Source organism: Mytilus californianus, unplaced genomic scaffold (assembly GCF_021869535.1).
Source record: "Mytilus californianus isolate M0D057914Y unplaced genomic scaffold, xbMytCali1.0.p SCAF_2, whole genome shotgun sequence".
In the NCBI taxonomy this organism is placed as follows: Eukaryota; Metazoa; Mollusca; class Bivalvia; order Mytilida; family Mytilidae; genus Mytilus; species Mytilus californianus.
Genome location: NW_026262668.1, coordinates 134,568,644 through 134,578,052, shown reverse-complemented (window position 1 = coordinate 134,578,052; position 9,409 = coordinate 134,568,644).

The following is a 9,409-nucleotide window of genomic DNA, read 5'->3' as shown; positions in this document are numbered from 1 at the left end:
TCCCCATTTCCATCTCAATTTTACTTCGTTTGAAGTCAAGTCCAGTAACGTAAAATCATAACGGTTGTTTTGTCCTTCCTGGATTTGAGTCCTTCCCTCAGCTGGATTTAAAAACGAAATGAACTGGTAATAAATTCCGTGAGTCCGGAGCGATTCTCTGTGTTTATCTTCATCAACAACACTCAAACCAAAACATTTGAAATTTAATGATGTATAAATGGTGTATAAAAATCCATGAATATATGTATTACATTAAGGAGGTTCATCTTTGCAGGTATTAGAATCACCTTGGTTCCATGTATGCGATAAAACTATGTTTGGATCATTAATGATTAGAGTTTTAGTTATTTTTACTGCATGAAGTAGAAATCAGCGGCCCTTTTCACAAAAAAATCTTAAGAGTAATATTACTCGTAAGTCATACACATTTCAGTATAACTTACTATCAATCTTAATCGTAATATTTTTTGTGAAAAGTATCGCTGATTATTTTTTAAACAATACAGTTTAGAAATTTATATATTTTTTAGTAAAATATCTGTTTTTAACCTGCAAAGAGTCATTCAACTACAGAACACAAATGCATTGATGAGAACACACGAAATTACATTAACTTTATTTTATAAAAATAACTCTTGTTTTACTTTTATAAATTTAATGTATGAACAGCACCCGCAACATACAACACGAAACACGCAACATGGAATTGTAACATGTAAAATAGCAATTTCCGAAAAATGTTGCATGCTTACAGTATATATTATATTGTATATTTACTCAATGTTTCTTTTTCCATTTATATTGAGGTGTTATCCTATGTTATAATTTAACCTTTATGCCTATGGTGTCTCTTCTTTTTTTTTTAACTCACCGCCACTTTTGTTTATATTAACCTTTCATGCATGTTCATGAACTCAAATTGTTAGCTAGGTTTGCCAGAAGGGAATATTAAAATGCAGCTTCTATTATGACCTTTACTGTGAACTCTTTACGAACTTTCTTTGTGGTTATCACTAAATTAATCATAAGATTTACTCTGACAAACATTAAAACAACTTCTGGATGATCTTACATGCCAGGTCATTTATCCAACAAATATCAAACTAAATGTGCGACGGTTGCATTCAAAGCATCACAAAGGATTGACACTGAGGCAAAGTTTGTGTTTATGAATTGACAGCGATTGAGAGGTTGACATATTGTATATAGACACTTGACATATTGTATATAGACACTTGACATATTGTATATAGACACTTGACATATTGTATATAGACACTTGACATATTGTATATAGACACTTGACAATATACATATTGTATATAGACACTTGACATATTGTATAAAGACACTTGACATATTGTATATAGACACTTGACATATTGTATATAGACACTTGACAATATACATATTGTATATAGACACTTGACATATTGTATAAAGACACTTGACATATTGTATATAGACACTTGACATATTGTATATAGACACTTGACATATTGTATATAGACACTTGACAATATACACATTGTATATAGACACTTGACATATTGTATAAATACACTTGATTATTGTTTAGGACTGTATCTTGACCTATAGGTGTATTTTGTTTGTCTTTGTTTCGTTTGTTAAGAGTCGCTTTGACGTATACAAAGGAAGTGCAAAATATCATCTAACCAAAATATAAAGAAATCAGTATTTAACGTTTTGAACCATCAAATTTTTATTTTGCCTTAAGGAACAGCATCAACTACTAGTATCCAAACCTGAAAGCAAGACAAATTCGTTATCTTAACACAACAATATAATTTATAAACTTAATATTTTGGAATCAAAATGATGTTGATACCAATGGATACAATTCTCTCGTAAACATTCATTTGGAAAGCCAAATACAGCTTGGTATCTCTCATAATTGAAAGTCAACTAACATTTAATTGATGAAAGTTTATTTGTATTTTGTTTTAAATTACAAACTTCAAAAAATAAAACTCTACCATTTAAGTGGACGGTCAATCAAAATCCACTAGCGATACAATCGTGTAGAAGTTATATGAATGTTCAATGCTGATTCAAAAGCACATAAAATGTACTTCTTGAATGAATTGCTTACAGCAAACAGTCTAGAGTCAACATATAAAATGTACTTCTTGAATGGATTTCCTAGAAAAAACAGTCTAGAGTCAACACATAAAATGTACTTGAATGAATTTCCTAGAGCAAACAGTCTAGAGTCAACACATAAAATGTACTTGAATGAATTTCTTACAGCAAATAGTCTAGAGTCAACATATAAAATGTACTTCTTTAATGAATTTCCTAAAGCAAACAGTCTAGAGTCAACACATAAAATGTACTTCTTGAATGAATTACCTAGAGCAAACAGTCTAAAGTCAACATATAAAATGTACTTCTTTAATGAATTTCCTAGAGCAAACAGTCTAGAGTCAACATATAAAATGTACTTCTTGAATGAATTTCCTAAAGCAAATAGTCTAGAGTCAACATATAAAATGTACTTCTTAAATGAATTTCCTAGAGCAAATAGTCTAGAGTCAACATATAAAATGTACTTCTTGAATGAATTGCTTACAGCAAACAGTCTAGAGTCAACATATAAAATGTACTTCTTGAATGGATTTCCTAGAAAAAACAGTCTAGAGTCAACACATAAAATGTACTTGAATGAATTTCCTAGAGCAAACAGTCTAGAGTCAACACATAAAATGTACTTGAATGAATTTCTTACAGCAAATAGTCTAGAGTCCAGATATAAAATGTACTTCTTTAATGAATTTCCTAAAGCAAACAGTCTAGAGTCAACACATAAAATGTACTTCTTGAATGAATTACCTAGAGCAAACAGTCTAAAGTCAACATATAAAATGTACTTCTTTAATGAATTTCCTAGAGCAAACAGTCTAGAGTCAACATATAAAATGTACTTCTTGAATGAATTTCCTAAAGCAAATAGTCTAGAGTCAACATATAAAATGTACTTCTTTAATGAATTTCCTAGAGCAAATAGTCTAGAGTCAACATATAAAATGTACTTCTTGAATGAATTTCCTAAAGCAAACAGTCTAGAGTCAACATATAAAATGTACTTCTTGAATGAATTACCTAGAGCAAACAGTCTAAAGTCAACATATAAAATGTACTTCTTTAATGAATTTCCTAGAGCAAACAGTCTAGAGTCAACATTTAAAATGTACTTCTTGAATGAATTTCCTAAAGCAACAGTCTAGAGTCAACATATAAAATGTACTTCTTGAATGAATTTCCTAAAGCAAACAGTCTAGAGTCAACATATAAAATGTACTTCTTGAATGAATTTCCTAGAGAACAGTCTAGAGTCAACATATAAAATGTACTTCTTTAATGAATTTCCTAGAGCAAACAGTCTAAAGTCAACATATAAAATGTACTTCTTGAATGAATTTCCTAAAGCAAACAGTCTAGAGTCAACATATGGAATGTACTTCTTGAATGAATTGCCTAGAGCAAACAGTCTAGTTTCAATAAGAGAGTTGGAACCTTTGTGTTACAAGCACATAATTTATTACCTACATTTTTTAGCATTATCATGAAAAAAACCGATGCAGTGTTTACTGTGCATCTTTATTTGTGTTTTACTTACTATCACGAGTGTTCTGTCCTTGCAGGTGTGTACTGTTTAGTTTTGGTTATAACAGTTACAAGGGCGACACATTTTGATAATGGACCAAATAACCATAACTTGAAGAAGATTATTTAACAGCCAAAATTTACTAGATTTACGGATTAGATTCTTGACCAACAGTGATACATTAGTACCAGGGATATGTGTATAACACCGATATCAGTCAATATAACATGGTCTGCTACCATATCAACCATTAAATAAATCACTCATGTAAAACGTTTTTGGGCATGGAATTCAAAACGGGCGTATTTACAGATATTACTGTTTTCACTCGATGAGTTTAAGAACCAAATGTGCTTCTGTTTTATCCAACTCCTTCTGTTGTTAATATTAAGCAGACTTTATACAGGTAGGTATTACTTAAGATAAATGAAAAGAAACTTTCATTTTGCTTTACAATATAAATGTTGACGTTTTTTAAGTGATAATGATCGCTTTTATCCCAGTTAACTTGAAATAAAGGATTCTTCCACAGATACATGTACCAGTCGGTCTGCTTGTTGCTCAATATTCAATTTTCCTTGAAGCATTTTGTTTACTGTTGTGTGTCGTTTTCCCGTTGCCATGGTATTATTTTTTTTAATTCGGTTTATATTGTCACTTTTGGTATCTTCTTAACCATTTTACCTGATTCATTGTAAAATTACTGTTTCATGGTGTCATATTTGTATTTTAGAAAAAAACAAGAAAACGTATGGTATTCCCATTTTCTACATTCGTCTAGTTACACCAGTTTGTGCATTAAAAGAACGTTTGTCATATCAATAATGAAATGCAGTTAAAAACGCAACACTGTTTTATTTAAGTATAATCTTTTTGTCATCCCTCCATCTATATCACACAACTATATATATATTGTTATATGTTTGATATACAATGTATATATATATATATATATAATAATCAGTATCATCAAGATGATTTTTTGTGTATTCATGGTGGGCGAGACATTGACTTTACTGTACTTCTATATCTCGCCAGGAATACATTATATCATCAACAATGATACAAGTTGGTGAGGCGCTCGATACATATCAATGGTAATGTCATTTAAATGTTCCTTGGGCTTCAATGATCTTAATGATAACGTACTGTAAATATTATTGAAAATTCATATAAACCCAACAGATCGCAATAATCTAAATCTATCCAGGTAATCAACGTTAATACTTTCTTTTTTAGATATTAATTTGAATCTAAATTATCCCATTTTACGCATAAATAAATTTAATGTTGAATCTCAGCAATTACTACTAACTATAAAATATTTAATAGTCATCTTTATCTATAAGATGTAAAAAAAAATTTTTTTTTTTATTAAAATGATATCGTTGATTTTAAGATACAGAAAGGTCACAGGGTTAACAAGTATGTGGATTTCTGTAACGGAAAGACTGAATAATTTGTAAAGTCTTTTATAATTGATATGAATAAACTGATATGTTTGGTAAAAATTAATGAAACAGCAGACAGACAAAACAAGACATGTGTACAATAATCTTGCAATGTTCTAAGTCAGGAACAGGTTTAACAGTATTTAGCAAATAATTTGCTTTCTACACAAGATTCTTTATACGACACGAAATACCTCAGATATAGTTACCAAATATAACCTCTCAACCTTCCGAGTTGTTGTTCATTTGGTCCGTTGATTGATAGTGTTTGATTTTGCCAGTTTTTATGGACTTCCCCTTTTTTGAATTTGCGTTGGAGTTCAGTATTTTTGTTATAATTTTTTCCGAAGTCCTGTCTATCCTTTGTCTTGAAAACCGTGCTTCAAATTAAAAAAAATTACATCCAGTCTAGTTTAGGATTAGAAAATTAACATGGCCAATGGTGACGAATGTTGGTGATGTCTTGGGGTTAGATAAGAGTCTACAATCAATCCGCTAATGCGTGATGCCTTATCACATGATATATCTTATCAACGTGTTTTATACAAGACGGGTGCCACATGTGGAACAGGATATGCTTACCCTTCCGGAGCACCTGAGATCATCCCCGGTTTTGGTGGGGTTGTTGTTGCTCAGTCGTCAGATTTCTATGTTATTTTTTTTGTGGGATTATTTGTTTTTCCTTCATTTTTCTTTCTTTGTCATGACTGGTGAGTTTTAAATGTTCTCCCTTTCTTTTAATAATAAGAAAATGCGTACCTCAAGACCTTATACAATAACATTGTTATTATATCTCACATCGATAAATATAAGTAGCAATAAGATTTCAAGTCGATTCTTCCACTATATGTTATTCAAAAAAAGCATTTGTGACCTTCTCGACTTTCTATATGTGGAAGGATGAAACCTCATAAACACAAGAAAATTCTGATGCTCTGAGTTATTTGAAAAATAGATCTTGATATAGATGACGAGATATAATAACTGTTTGAATTATTTAGTTGATGAGAAACTTATAAATATGCTTCTCTTGTCGCATCTTGTGGCTTTTATATTTCACAATTGTATGATTTGTTACAATATGTTCTTGTGAAGCTGGTAAAAGGTGAAGGGTAAATTTCATAAACGCCAAAGTAACTTTTACAAGGTAACAGATACCGTATAGACTTTTGAATATATTCAACCAAATCGTTGGCAGTCTCTATATAAAATGTTTCTCGTAAAAAAAATTTAGACACTATTTCCCACCGTATCTTTTATTGTAATGTATTAAATAGAACTGGACAGGAGCATTGAACAAGGATATAATTTCTTAAAACTTTCAACAACAAAGGTTACACGCGTGATGTAGTACTACAGTACAGTACATGACGAGTGCTACTTGTGGAGCAGGATCTTCTTACCCTTCCGGACCGCCGGAGATCGTCCCCAGATTTATGGTGGGGTTCCTGTTGCTTAATAATTAGTTTTCTATATTGTGTTTTGTATACTGTTGTTTGTGTTTTGTATACCGTTGTTTGTGTTTTGTATACCGTTGTTTGTGTTTTGTATACCGTTGTTTGTGTTTTGTATACTGTTGTTTGTGTTTTCGTCGTTTTTCGTATTTTGCCATTGCATTGTCCCCGTCGACTTATGACTATGATATGATGATGTTAAATACTTACTTATTAATTACTAATACTGCCGGTACCGTCGACTTATGACTATGATATGATGATGTTAAATACTTACTTATTAATTACTAATACTACCGGTACCGTCGACTTATGACTATGATATGATGATGTTAAATACTTACTTATTAATTACTAATACTGCCGGTACCGTCGACTTATGACTATGGTATGATAATGTTAAATACTTACTTATTAATTACTAATACTGCCGGTACCGTCGACTCATGACTGATAGTATGATGATGTTAAATATTTACTTATTAATTACTAATACTGCCGGTTTCAATTAAAGTATATTATGAGATTTCGTAAAACATGCATGTTAGAAGTGTTGTATCGTTTTGTTCTGTAAACATACATGTTAGGAGTGTTGTATCGCTTTGTTCTGTAAACATGCATGTTAGAAGTGTTGTATAACTTTGTTATGTAAATATGCATGTTAGAAGTGTTGTATCGCTTTGTTCTTTAAACATGCATGCTAGAAGTGTTGTATAACTTTGTTCTGTAAATATGCATGTTAGAAGTGTTGTATCGCTTTGTTCTGAAAACATGCATGCTAGAAGTGTTGTATAACTTTGTTCTGTAAATATGCATGTTAGAAGTGTTGTATCGCTTTGTTCTGTAAACATGCATGCTAGAAGTGTTGTATAACTTTGTTCTGTAAATATGCATGTTAGAAGTGTTGTATCGCTTTGTTCTTTAAACATGCATGCTAGAAGTGTTGTATAACTTTGTTCTGTAAATATGCATGTTAGAAGTGTTGTATCGCTTTGTTCTGAAAACATGCATGCTAGAAGTGTTGTATAACTTTGTTCTGTAAATATGCATGTTAGAAGTGTTGTATCGCTTTGTTCTGTAAACATGCATGCTAGAAGTGTTGTATAACTTTGTTCTGTAAATATGCATGTTAGAAGTGTTGTATCACTTTGTTCTGTAAACATGCATGCTAGAAGTGTTGTATAACTTTGTTCTGTAAATATGCATGTTAGAAGTGTTGTATCGTTCTGTTCTGTAAACATACATGTTAGAAATGTTGTATCACTTTGTTCTGTAAACATGCATGCTAGAAGTGTTGTATAATTTTGTTCTGTAAATATGCATGTTAGAAGTGTTGTATCGCTTTGTTCTGTAAACATGCATTTTAGAAGTGTTGTATAACTTTGTTCTGTAAATATGCATGTTAGAAGTGTTGTATCACTTTGTTCTGTAAACATGCATGCTAGAAGTGTTGTATAACTTTGTTCTGTAAATATGCATGTTAGAAGTGCTGTATCACTCTGTTCTGTAAACATACATGTTAGAAGTGTTGTATCACTTTGTTCTGTAAACATGCATGTTAGAAGTGTTGTATAACTTTGTTCTGTAAATATGCATGTTAGAAGTGTTGTATCACTTTGTTCTGTAAACATGCATTTTAGAAGTGTTGTATCACTTTGTTCTGTAAACATGCATGTTAGAAGTGTTGTATCACTTTGTTCTGTAAATATGCATGCTAGAAGTGTTGTATAACTTTGTTCTGTAAATATGCATGTTAGAAGTGTTGTATAACTTTGTTCTGTAAATATGCATGTTAGAAGTGTTGTATCACTTTGTTCTGTAAACATGCATGCTAGAAGTGTTGTATAACTTTGTTCTGTAAATATGTATGTTAGAAGTGTTGTATCGCTTTGTTCTGTAAACATGCATGTTAGAAGTGTTGTATCACTCTGTTCTGTAAACATGCATGTTAGAAGTGTTGTATCACTTTGTTCTGTAAATATGCATGTTAGAAGTGTTGTATAACTTTGTTCTGTAAACATGCATGTTAGAAGTGTTGTATCACTTTGATCTGTAAATATGCATGTTAGAAGTGTTGTATAACTTTGTTCTGTAAATATGCATGTTAGAAGTGTTGTATCGCTTTGTTCTGTAAACATGCATGCTAGAAGTGTTGTATAACTTTGTTCTGTAAACATGCATGTTAGAAGTGTTGTATCACTTTGTTCTGTAAATATGCATGTTAGAAGTGTTGTATAACTTTGTTCTGTAAACATGCATGTTAGAAGTGTTGTATCGTTTTGTTCTGTAAACATGCATGCTAGAAGTGTTGCATAACTTTGTTCTATAAATATGCATGTTAGAAGTGTTGTATCACTTTGTTCTGTAAATATGCATGTTAGAAGTGTTGCATAACTTTGTTCTGTAAATATGCATGTTAGAAGTGTTGTATAACTTTGTTCTGTAGTATCCAACCAACAGCTGTGGCTACCATAGCTAGGTTCCTGAATTAGCGAACACCTTCTGACCCGCCTTGTTTGGGTTAATGTCATCGTGTTGGTAGCTGGACTGTGTCCAGTTATAATAAAATATGTTCAAGTTGGCGGCAGATTTTGCTTCCGATCGGCCAGTTTCTATCAAAAATTAATAATTCATCATTCGAACTATTTAAAACACTGTGACATACAAGCCATTTCCATTTTTCAAAATAATTTTCAAAACCATGTTCAGTTTTGTAGATACGATAATTAATTGTCAGTTTGTTTTCGACTGATGAGTTTGAATATCCCTTTGGTATCTTTCGCCACTTTTTTTGCATTTGTTGTTTTTAGCAGTTAAAAATAAATAGGTTTGGTCAAAGCTATCAATATGGACTAAAATTTATAGAAGCTGTACCT